Below are 13,604 nucleotides of genomic sequence, written 5' to 3'. Positions count from 1 at the left end.
GCAGCGAGAGGAGACAAGGACAAGCTGTACCGGAGACCAGAGAAGAGGCAGAGAGTTGGAGAAGAGAAGATCTCAGATGAGACTATGCTGCCAAATGTGAAAGAACTTTGACTCTGCCCTGTCTTTTAGTATTTCATATTTTATTAGGATGCCTATTAGCTGAAGCAGCAGCTACTCTTCCTGGGGTCTACAGGAACATAATCTGTGGCCCATTTGGCCAGAAAGAAGGAACAACTTCTAAGATAATGACCAGGTAATGACTCTCTTGCCAACAAAGATATTTGAGGTGAAATTAAGGGCAATCTAAGCTAAAAAAAAATAATTATTAACTACACTCACAGTACTTATGTCTACACCGCAAAGTCAATTGGTAGTTGAAAGGAAAATGTGATACAGCTGCAGACCTGAGAATAAATAGGTGTCCCTTGCCCTTAAATTATGCGCCTGTTATTTTCTCACAAGTGCTTATATCATCATTTGACTATTTACTGGATTTTGCAGAGACAGGCGTGTAATAATGGAATCAGGTTGGAATCAATATTTATTCTACAAACTTGTAAGAGTATGTCTGAGCTATGATAATTTCTCAGTTAAATAACGCCAAAGCAATAAGGATTATAGTCTCTTGGAGTTGTGGATATTTTTCCCAGTCCTGTGTGTACATGGGCTACGACCCAAATGGTACCCTATTCCCTTCATCGCGCACTACTTTTGACCAGAGCCCTGGTAAAAAAGTAGTGTACTATATAGGGAATATGGTGCCATTTGGGACGTAAACATGATGTATAATTCCCTTCTTTGAAAGCCAGGCAGGCGAACATTAGGACCATAAATAACACTGACTGGTTGGTTCATTTTAACTGTTGGCAAGGGATGATGACGTGCCCACCCAGGAGACGCAGCTGGAGGCAGGTAGATCTAGCGCCTCGCTGCCTCAGGTTCCAACCCAAGCCCAGGGAGATCACTGCCAATCATAGGATACAGACAATGGGAAACAACCAGTCTGGGGCTAAAGCAATTTAAATAACCCATCTGACTGTGTGATGCTATGAATATGGTATTGGTTAATTAATAAATAAACAGGACACTGGTACAGATGTAGGATGTTAATTTGATAACCCTGCCACAGGATAAATCTTCTTTGGGATAGGGGGCAGCATTTTCACTTTTGGATGAATAGCGTGCCCAGAGTGAACTGACTCTTACTCAGTCCCAGATGCTAATATACAGTGCCTTGCGAAAGTATTTGGCCCCCTTGAACTTTGCGACCTTTTGCCACATTTCAGGCTTCAAACCTAAAGATATAAAACTGTATTATTTTGTGAAGAATCAACAACAAGTGGGACACAATCATGAAGTGGAACGACATTTATTGGATATTTCAAACTTTTTTAACAAATCAAAAACTGAAAAATTGGGCGTGCAAAATTATTCAGCCCCCTTAAGTTAATACTTTGTAGCGCCACCTTTTGCTGCAATCTGTGATAGTTTTTAAGCCCTGCCACATCCAACAAGCGTCAGAGCCGGTGTAGTAGGATTCGATCTTGGTCCTGTTTTGACACTTGCCTGGTTGATGGTTTGTCAGAGGACGTCCAGATTCATGTGCCACTCTATACTTTAGCTCAGTGCAGATGTTGTCTGTTATCCATGGTGTCTGGTTGGGATATGTACGTACGGTCACTGTGGGACGACGTCATCAATGCACTTATTAACAAAGCTGATGTGACTGATGTGGTAAACTCCTCAATGACATCAGATGAATCCTGGGAACATATTCCAGGCTGTGCTAGCGAAACAGTCCTGTAGCTTAGAATCCGCTTAATCGGACCACTTCTGTATTGAGTGTGTCACTGGTACTTCCTGTTTGAGTTTTTGCTCGTAAGTAGAAAGCAGGAAGATATAGTTATGGTTCAATTTGATAAATGGAGGGTGAGGGAGAGCTTTGTATGAGTCAAGGCGATCTAGAGGCGATCTTATTTTGCTACTAGTTGCACAGTTGACACGCTGGTTGAAATGAGATTTGAGTTTTCCTACATTAAAATCACCGGTCACTAGGAGCACCGCCTCTGGGTGAGCATTTTCTTGTTTGCTTATGGCCCTATACAGCTCGTTAAATGTGGTCTTAGTGCCAGCATCAGATTGTGTTGGTAAATAGACAGTTATGAAAGCTCTTGGTAAGTACCATGGTCTACAGCTTATCATAAGGTATTCTAACTCTTGCGAGCAGAACCTCGAGACTTCCTTAATATTAGGGATCGTACACCAGCTGTTGTTAATGAAGACACACACACACCCTCCCCTGAGTTTACCCAAAGCTGCCTTTCTGTCATGTCGATGTATAGAAAAAACAGCTAGATTTATATTTTCCATATCCTTCTTCAGCCACGACTCTGAGAAATATAGGATGTTACAATTCTTCAGTCTCGAACGGAGCTCGTCCAGTTTATTCTCCAGTGATTGAATATTCGCCAATAGAACGGAGGGTAGAGATGGTTTATCCACCGATGTAGTCTCGTCAGGTATCCCACATGCCAGCCTCTATAGAACCGCCACCTCCTTCTCCTAGGTTCGGGATTTGGGCCTAGTCCGGGATAATCAATAGGTCCTTCTCCCCGACTCATTGAAGTAGAAATCCTCATCCAAATTGAATACAAAGTGCACCACACAGACTAAGTACAATGAAATGAATAAGGACACAGCAAAACATTATGCAAAAAGGCAGTCATAAAAACATACAAACATCACAATTATAACATGGGCATTTATGGGATTTATGGGAGGTTTTCTCCATAGGACCACAATGGACACCTGATTTCCCAAAATGTATCAGACTTCTCGTGCAAGTCAAAGGTAAGTTTCTCTAGGGGTAGAATAGCAGAAGCTTGAGAAATCCACATTGCAGATGGTACTTCAGGTGTGGATCATAAAAACAATATGCATTTTTTTGGCTAAGTAAACAAGGGTATTGAACAGATGTTCAGAGTCAGGGTCAAACAATGTTACAATCAAAGTAGAGCAAATATACATTCAGTGAAAAAGCTAATTGTCTACTCAAGATCTTCTGGATGTGTAAATTAATATCATTCCCAATAAGACTGGATTCTGCTACAGTACCACAATACGTGCATGAAGGTGCCAGTATCCTGTTTACATTTGAAACATACATGGGATGCATTGGAAAACATTCTGTGAAGGCAGGCAGGTGTAAAGTAGGTTCTATGAAAAAATGTGACACTTAGTTATTGTATGCATATGGAGGTGCAGATTTGGCAAAGAGACCCCTCCTAAATCCTGAGGATTAATTAGTTTGGTCAATTTGGTTATAGGTTTCTTATTGTTCCAGATATATTTAGATATTGGCATTACTTTTCTGAAAAAAGAACTGAGATAGATGGCAGGGAATATTTTGGAATAGCTCATTAAGATGAGGAAGGATATTCACCCTGACAACATTAATCCTGTCAAAAAGAGTTTGGTAGGGTAGACCAGTTAATCCTGTTTTATCTGTGAGCAAAGGCATACAATTTGAAGTGAACATGTCTTTAAGACAGTGGTTCTTAACCTTGTTGGAGGTACTGAACCCCAACAGTTTCATATGCGCATTCACCGAACCCTTCTTAATTGAAAAAAAAATCAAATTCAAAACATAGGTATATATTTGACTGGAGCACAAAATGAACCGTGCATCAACATCACTGTGTTCAAAGAACAAAATCATCAAAACATTTTCACACAGATTATCATTTTCACACAAAAACAAAAACATATAATAATGAATATTTACTGCAAATCAGTGTGACTTCTGCTGTTGCCTTTCAGAGACCAGTTCAGAAATGCGCGGCTTCACCTTGGCAAGTGCCACTCATGTCATTTTTGCAACAAAGTCTGTTCCTTTTCTTCGTTTTTATGTCCAGCATCCTCGAAAAGGATTGCTCGCAAAGATATGTTGTAACAAACGGTATGAAAATCTCCAGAGCTTTCTTAGCAATAACAGCAATAACGTTACCATTTGTTGACACCAAAACGTTGAAAGCGTTGTTGTTCTGAAAAGTTGCTGTTGAACCTGGCTCTGCTGAATTTCAATGATTTCATTGAGGTATTCATCATTGACATCTGTTGTCTCAACACTAAACATGAACGGCTGTCTCACCCATGCTGGATATGACTCTCTTGTAGGGAAGTATCCGTCGAGAGACTTTGCAAGCTCATCTAAGTGCATGGCAATTGCTTGCTTCAGTTCAGCGGGTACAGAAATGTCTCTGATTCCAGATACATCTTCGATCTTACTTACACAGTTGTCCAGCAGGGGAAAGTTTGCGAAGTTATTGTTCTCTGTTCGTCGTTTCCATAACAGTAGCTTTTTTTGAAAAGCCTTCAGGTTTTCCTCAGCTTCGATGATGTTGACTCCACCGCCCTGCATCTTTTGATTGAGATGATTGAGAGCTGCGAAGATATCGGCCATATACGCTAAAATGAGAATGAACTCAGAATTTTTGAAGCAATCTGCATGACAATGTTGGTGCTCTTGCAAAAACAGGGCTAATTCCACACGCACGGCAAAAACACGATTCAGCACCTGTCCCCGGGATAACCACCTAACGTTAGAATGGTACAGAAGTACCTCGAATTCAGAGCCCATTTCTTTACACAGCTCACTGAAGATGCGATGCCGCAGAGCACTAGTTCGCACATAGTTCACGCATTCAACTACAATTTTTAATACTTCTGCCAGTTTTGGAGGCAAGGTTTTTGTTGCCAACGCATGCCTGTGCAGAATACAATGCGTAACAATGATGCGTGGTGCATCGGCTTTCACTAGCGCACCAAAACCAGACTTTCTTCCCAGCATGACTGGAGCTCTGTCCGAACAAACTGCAGAAACCATATCCCATGAAAGATTGTTGTCTTTGAAGAAGTCATCCACAAGTTTCTTCACATCGGCTGCCTTGGTTGTTGTTGTAAGAGACTTACAAAATAAAAATGCTTCCTTTATCACGTCGTCTTTCACATAGCGCACGAATACAGCGAGCTGGCTTAGATTGGAAACGTCTGTGGTCTCGTCGAGTTGAAGGCTGAATTTTTCCGGGCTTGAAATAGGATCTGCAACTACTTGAGCCAAGATGTCTTTGCTCATGTCCTCTATTCTGTCGCTGATGGTGTCATTTGAAAGAGGAATTTGGGATAACTTAACTTCGGCCTCTTTTCCCAGCATGATATTCGCCATCTTCAACAGCTGGTTTTATGAGTGTTTCACCAATGGTGTGTGGTTTGCCCTGCTTTGCGATCAGGTAAGCAACTTCGTACGATGCTGTGAGGATCGGTTTGTTGATGGGTACAAAGCCGAGAACAGGCAGAGTAGCCTTTTCATCGAATCTGGCTCTCTTCACCTTGAATTCAGCGAGCGTTGTGTTCTTGTATTTTCCATCTCCATGCAGCTTAAGGAAGTGTTCTCTTAGTTTTAAAGGTGCTAGACTAGAATTGCTCAACTTGGCATTGCAAATCATGCAGTTAGGACACTGACTCCCATCACGTTCGGTTATACATGTAAATCCATATTGTACATATTCGTCCGACCACTTTCATTTTTTGCTCGACATAGTAAGTATGAAGGGATTAAAATATTAAGAAAGAAATCACAAGACGTACCATCACCACAGTCACAAACTGAGCGCACCAAATTCCCTGCAGCACAGATAGGCCAAGCGATGTAGCGTGATCACCTGCAGCCAATGATGGCCAAGCGGAGCGTGTCATCACGAATCATATGAATCGGATGTTTGTCTTGACCTCCGCCGAACCCCTGAGACCGACTCACCGAACCCCTGGAGTTCGATCGAACTCAGGTTAAGAACCACTGCTTTAAGATTAGGAGTAACATACTGTATATGCCTAAATATTTTAAGCCCGTTTCAGTCAATTGGAATGGAGATATAATTTCTAAAGTGATTGTAGAGAGGATATTCAAAGGTAAAGCCATGGATTTATCCACATGAATTTTGTACCCTGACAGGTTACCATATTCAGATATGATCTCCATTACTGCAGTGACAGAGGTCTCTGGTTTAGACATGCATAAAAGCACATCATCAGCAAATAATTCAATTCTATGCTCTTCGTTACCCATAGAGATGCCCCTGATGTTATTACTATACCTTATTGCTTCAGCCAGTGGTTCTATGACTAACAAGAACAGAGCAGGAGATAAAGGACAGCCTTGACGACAGCCCCTACTGATAGGAAATCTTTCTGATAATTTACCATGTGTTAACTGCCACTGATGGGTCAGAATAAAGTAATCTTACTCAATTAATAAAATGGTCACCCAGATTAACTTTATCTAATACATCAAACAAGAATTTCCACTCAACTCTATCGAAGGCCTTTTCGGCATTGAGAGCGATAATGAGTGCCAAGGTGGTATATTATGTTCAAAGTACGTCTCATATTGTCCTTTCCAAATCTGGATTTGACAAAGCCCGTCTGATCAGGTTTAATGAGGTCTGGAAGTATGACCTCCAACCTGCATGCAAGTGTCTTATCGACTATTTTAAAAACTCCTAGCAAACTGAAATGTCTTAACAAAGAGCAGTTTAATGGGTTTTTGTCCTTTTTTAGTATCAGGCTAATGGATGCAGTTTTCCAGGACTCTGGTATGATGTAGGCATGAAGATAGGGCATATCTCAGGCTAGAACTTCTTGTAGAACTCTGCAGAGAAGCCGTCTAGGCCGGGTGCCATGCCAGAAGGCATTGCTTTAGTTTCCCAAACCTCTTCAGGAGTAAAGGGAGCATTTAGTCTATTTCTATGTTCATCTGATATAGTGGGAAAGATTCTTATTAAAATATTTTGTAATTTCGTCATTATACTTGTACATTGTGAAGTATAAAGAGATTTATAGAAGTCACAAAACATATTATTGATAAGCAAGGGATCATAAGAAGTGGAGCCATCTGCCATCCTTATCGACTTAATCAATCTTTCATTCTGTTTTTTAAGTTGATGTGCAAGTAGATAGCTTGGACGGTTACCAAATAATCATATTTATGCTTGCTAAAAAAAAAATGTGGACATGATTTATATGCTACAAATTGGCTTTAGCACAAGCTTGTGAATTCCAACTCACCTGGGTTGGTTGTTGTTTACTTCAGCCTCCATTTTTTTCTCTATTCCCATTCTAAGCTTCTTGATCAGAGAGGCTAGAGAAATGATATAACCCCTTATGGTTGCTTTAGCAGCATCCCAGATAGTTGCAGCTGAGACAGGAGAGAGTTGTTTGTCGTGCCAGTAATGCAATAATTTATCTTTTATCACAGAGCAGAATACTTCATTGTTAAGCAGAGATGTTTTAAGTCTCCATTATCTCGTTTTGGGGATTGTTTAGCGAATTCCAATATCTATATACACTGGGGCATGGTCAGAAATGACTATAAAATCAATAGCACATGACTGGACAACATGCATGTAAGTAGAGGACATAAAAAATATAAAATATGAATTATGGGGTCAAGAGTATAAATCTCTGACATTAGGATTTAGCTCTCTATATATATATATATATATATATATATATTTATTAGGACTAGGGTCTATTTTTCTCCATTTCCACCTGACTGACGTGCCCAAAGTCAACTGCTTGTTGCTCAGGCCCTGAAGCCAGGATATGCATATAATTGGTACCACTGGAAAGAAATCACTGAAGTTTGTAGAAATGTTAAAATAATGTAGGAGACTATAACACAATAGATATGGTAGGAAAAACCAACAATAATACTTTTCTTGAGAGCACATGCTCTTCCATTAGAATTTATAGTTTTTTTTTATCCAGCTCCAGTATGCAATTCCTATGGCTTCCACTGGATGTCAGTAGTCTTTGTTCAAGCTTTCAGGCTTGTTTCTTCCCAAATGAGGAATTATTATGAGAGTTTTAGTACTGGGACTCAGAGTTGTGACTGTGCGCGATGAAGAGGACGCACACCTGCTAATATCACTTTCCTATTGAACATACTTCTTTCCGTATGAAATATTATAGTTTAATTACATTTTAGGGTACCTGAGGATTAAACAGAAAAGTACATGTCCTAACCGACTTCCCAAAACTATAGTTTGTTAACAAGACATTTGTGGAGTGGTTGAAAAATGAGTTATAATGACTACAACCTAAGTGTATGTAAAAACTTCCGACTTCAGCTGTATATGCGGTTTTCGTCCATTAACTGACTATGTGGGCACCCTAATAATGTAACTAGCAGCCTTCAAGGATCTGGGTTCTTTGCTGCTGTTGAGTCGATATTGTCCCGGTAGAAGGTGAGCGCAGACTGAGGGTTGTCAAATGTGTGGCTAGATATGAAGATATGGATCCGCTTGCCATTGTAGTTCAGATGTCCTCTTTCGCGGGAGGTCCGAATAATTTTCTCTTTGGTCTTGATGTAATGTAGGCAGACCAGAATTGCTCTGGCAGGGCGACCAGGCTGTGGTTTGACGTCCTGTCAATGACTGGGGGCCTGTGAAACGTCTCTCGGACGAGGACGTCTTGCAGGAAAGAGGTAGGATTACGCCCTTCCACCCCTTCTGGGTTTCGAACCACATGTATGTTCCGGGAAAGGTTTTCCTCTTCATTTAGACCAGCTATTGCCAATGGGTGAGCGCAATGCCGTCGGGGGTACGCCAAATAAAAATGTGATTAATATATATATATTTTTTTTAAATATATATATTTTTTTTCACATTTTCAAACAGTCTGTTTATATTTTCCAACGGAGCTGTACATTTTGGTGAGGTTTTTTTCTCACCTGAGTAGCCTTGTGTCACTGCCCAAAATATAATTAAACCATCTAGTGTTCAGTGAAATAACAACACAATGTCAAATACAGGTAGCCTAGTCAAATAATTAACATCCAATCACATTAACCGTTTCTCTCTCGCGGGAATGCCACTAACGGTCTGTATGTAGCCAAATATAGCTGCTGCTCATTCAGTTTGCTCAAAAACGGATAAATTGTCAAAAAAAAGTCAAGCCCGCGTCCATAGAGACACATACCAGCTCTACTGGTAGTACTGCTACAACCAGCAGTACTACACCTGCACCTGTCGATGACACAAGTTGTCCTGCTTCCACAAGCACATCCAATGCTAGCATCAGTAATTCTAGTTGTGAATCTGATGCAGCCGAATAGCTACTGCCCCCTTATCCGGGAAAGCACCGAACAACAGACAGGGATGTTGGACCATCGAAGAGGCACAAATATGATGAGAACTACATTGATTTCGGGTTCACTTATATTGGGCCTTTCCTCAGCCCCAGTGTGTTATATGTTACTCTTACAACTCGATTAAACCTTCTTGCAGACATTTAAAAACAAAACCTACCAATTTGAAAAATAAGCCACAGGAGTTTTTTGAGCGAGAATTAAGACAACATTTGAGTAGTAAGACAGGTATAAAAGCAACAGATACCATTAATAAGGAGGAGCTCGAAGTATCTTACAGGGTGAGCTACCGAGTGACTAGGACAGGCAAACCCCATACTATTGTGGAGGACTTAATTCTTCCTGCTGCCGTGGATATGGCTGGGACAACGCTGGGGGAAAAGGTCAAAACAACTATACAGACAATGTCTTCATCAAACAACACTGTTTAACGACGCATCAGTGACATGGCAGGAGATGTTTTGAAACAATTACTGCTTTGCATACAAGCCAGTAAATTCTATGCATTACAGTTGGATGAGTCAACAGACGTGGCGGGCCTGGCACAGCTCCTGTTATATGTCCGTTACGGTTATGGGGGGTCAATTAAGGAAGACATCCTCTTCTGCAAACCACTGGAAAGTGGGACAACAGGAGAGGATATTTTTATAGTACTGGACAGCTTTGTGACATCAAATGGACTTTATTGGTCAAGATGTGTTGGTATCTCTACTGATGGCGCAGAAGCCATGACAGGGAGACATACTGGAGTGGTAACGCTCGTGCAAGCAATTGCTCTCGATGCCACTTGGGTACATTGCAGAATCCACTGAGAGGCTCGTGCTGCCAAAGGAATGCCCGACAGCTTGAAATAAGTTTTGGACACTACAATGAAAATGGTTAACTTTGTTAAAGCAAGGACCCTGAACACTCGTGTATTTTCTGCACTATTCAATGATATAGGCAGCGACCATGTAATGCTTTTACAACATACAGAGGTGGGCTGGTTATCAAGGGGCAAAGTATTGACAAGTTTTTTTGATTGAGAGATGAGCTTAAAGTATTCTTTACTGACCATAAATTTCACTTGTCTGACTGCTTGCATGATGATGAGTTTCTCACACGACTGGCCTATCTGGGTGATGTTTTTTCTTGCCTGAATTATCTGAATCTAGGATTACAGGGACTCTCCGCACCTATATTCACTGTGTGGGACAAAATTGAGGCTTTGATTAAGAAGTTGGAGCTCTTCGCTGTTTGCATTAACAAGGACAATACACAGATCTTTCCATAATTGTATGATTTTTTTATGTGCAAATGAACTCAAGCTTACGGACAATGTCAAATGTGATATAGTGAAGCACCTGTTTGAGTTGGGTGCTCAATTACGCAGGTACTTTCCCGAAACGCATGCCATAAACAACTGGATTCGCTATCCCTTTCATACCCTGCCTCCAGTCCACTTACCACTATCTTAACAAGAGAGCCTCATCGAAATTGCAACAAGTGGTTCTATGAAAATGGAATTGAATCTGAAGCCAATGCCAGATTTCTGGATTGGGCTGTGCTCAGAGTATCCTGCTATAGCAAATCGCTCTGTTAAGACACTGATGCCCTTTGCAAACACATACCTATGTGAGAGTGGATTCTCGGCCCTCACTAGCATGAAAACTAAATGCAGGCCAAGAGTGTGCAAAGCTGCCATCAAGGCAAAGGGTAGCTATTTGAAAAATATAAAATATATTTTGTTTTGTTTAACACTTTTTTGGTTACTACATGATTCCATATGTATTATTTGATAGTTTTGATGTTTTCACTATTATTGTACAATGTAGAACATAGTAAAAATTAAGAAAAACCTTTGAAGGAGTTAGTAGTGTACTAACTCAGCTCAAAGAAATACCCAAAATACCACTATTGGTCACGTAAAACGTCTTCTATTCCCTCCAGCGCAATTTCTTACTGCTTAACACGTTGACACCATTCCTTTACACCCTGTAATTCACTGTTGAGATTAAGTTGGCACTATGTTCCCATTGGCACAGGAATAACTGTAGCCATAAAACTGTCCAGACTGGCCGCCCAACCAGTGGCAAAATCACAATGGATAGGCCTAAAAAATGGTAACTTAGTTCACAAACAGGAGCGATTGTTCACAAACTGTGCTGAAAGTAGGCCAAATAGTTCCTTCCTTTGTGCGTCATTTAAAAACACATCTTCAGGGAAAATACCTGTATAGAATTCACTTTGACTACCACCCAGCTTGACACAGGCATAAACAGTGTGACTTGACGCCTGGGTTTTCAATTTTAAAAAAATCCTTACAAAAAAAGCACATGAAAAAAAATCCTGTGAAAAGAACACATGAAAAACACATGGTTTCCGCACGTGTAAACAAATCACGTGAAAAATGTCATGTGAAAAAAAAAGTTCATTTCACGTGTCATTTTTAGAATTCAGACGTGATGTTTCATTCACATACATTTTTAACGTGAACAAATCACCAATCAGACACGGTTGTTTTCTCCTCTCAGCATCCTACTAAGTATCTTAACAGAACTTGGCTCTGGTGTTGTATCCCATTTTTCGCATGGCTGTGTTATGACTGGTGAGAGGGGCATTTTTCTATAATGTAGGTAATTTCCGTTATCACTCAAAAGATCCAAGGGCCAAGTTTAACAGAGCCAAAACTTTGGCAACTGAACAAGAATAACAAGTGATCAGTCAAAGCTGAGAAAATGGGGTGGAGAATGGGCTGAAGAATGACACCAAGGACTTGGCTAATCTTTACTTCCGAATAGCTATTGGCACTTCGGCACTCAGAGAGGGGTTGGAGACAGTCTCTATAGTCTAGAAATGACTTTTATAGAGACCTGAAATAGATTATCAATCAATATGGATGGAAAGGAAGAGACTGAATGTATACAGTACTAGTCAGGACATTGTCCCTTAACTTACATTGACCTCTACGCTGACTCGGTGAGTGCATTTATAAAAAAGTGCATTGGAGATGGTTGTACCCACTGTGACTATTTAAACCTACCCTAACCATATACCGTGGATGGATGGCGGCATTTGCGCAAAACTGAAAGTGCGATCCACCACATGTAACCATGGAAAGAGGTCTGGAAAAATGGCTGAATATAAACAGTATAGTTATTCCCTCCGTAAGGCAATCAAACAAGAGAAATGCTGGTACAGGGACAAGGTGGAGTTGCAATTCAACGGCCCAGACACGAGACGTATGTGGCAGGGTCTACAGGAAATCACAGACTAAAAAAAACAAAAACAGCCAAGTCATGGACACCGACGTCACGATTCCAAACAAACTAAACACCTTCTTTGCCTGCTTTAAGGATAATACAGTGCCACCGTTATGTCTCTAACAAAGACTGCGCCCCCCCCCCATCCTTCTCCATGGCTGACGATAGTAAGACATTTAAGCTTGTTAACCTTCGTAAGGCTGCTGGCCCAGACGACATCCCTAGCCGCGTCCTCGGAGCATGCTCAGACCAGCTGGCAGGTGTGTTTATGGACATATTCAATCTCTCCCTATCCCTGTTTGTTGTCCCCACATGCTTCAAGATGGCTACCATTGTTCCTGTACCCAAAAAGGCAAAGATAACTGAACTAAATGACTACTGCCCCGTAGCACTCACTTCTGTCTTCATGAGGTGCTTTGAGAGGCTAGTCAAGGATCATATCACCGCCAGCTTATCAGCCACCCTAGACCCACTTTAATTTGCATACCGCCCCAAAAGGTCCACAGATGATGCAATCACCATCACAGTGCACACTCCCCCTTCCCATCTAGACAAAAAATAATACCTATGTAAGAATGCTGTTCATTGACTACAGCTCAGCATTCAACACCATAGTACCCTCCAAGCTCATCATCAAGCTCAACCCCGCCCTGTGCAACTGGATCCTGGACTTTCTGACAGGCCGCCCACAGGTGGTGAAGGTAGGAAACATCTTTAGTTCGCTGACCCTCAACACTGGGGCCCCACAAGAGTGTGTGCTCATCCCTCTCCTGTTCTCCCTGTTCACCCACTACTGTGTGGCCATACATGCCTCCAACAAAGGAGGTGATCGTGAACTTCAGGAAACAGCAGAGCGAGCCCCCCCCTATCCACATCGAAGGGACCACAGTGGAGTAGGTGGAAAGTTAAGTTCCTGGGCGTACACATCACAGGCAAACTTAAATGGTCCAATGACAGAGACCGTGTGGTGAAGAAGGTGCAACAGCGCCTCTTCAACCTCAGGAGGCTGAAGAAATTTGGCTTGTCACCCAAAACCATGACAAACCTTTACAGATGCACAATCGAGAGCATCTTGTCAGGCTGTATCAACCGTCCTCAACCGCAAGGTTCTACAGAGGGTAGTGCGGTCTGCACAACGCATCACCGGGGGCAAACTA

The sequence above is a fragment of the Oncorhynchus gorbuscha genome, linkage group LG06 (assembly GCF_021184085.1).
Source record: "Oncorhynchus gorbuscha isolate QuinsamMale2020 ecotype Even-year linkage group LG06, OgorEven_v1.0, whole genome shotgun sequence".
NCBI lineage: Eukaryota > Metazoa > Chordata > Actinopteri > Salmoniformes > Salmonidae > Oncorhynchus > Oncorhynchus gorbuscha.
This window is presented reverse-complemented; position numbering follows the sequence as displayed.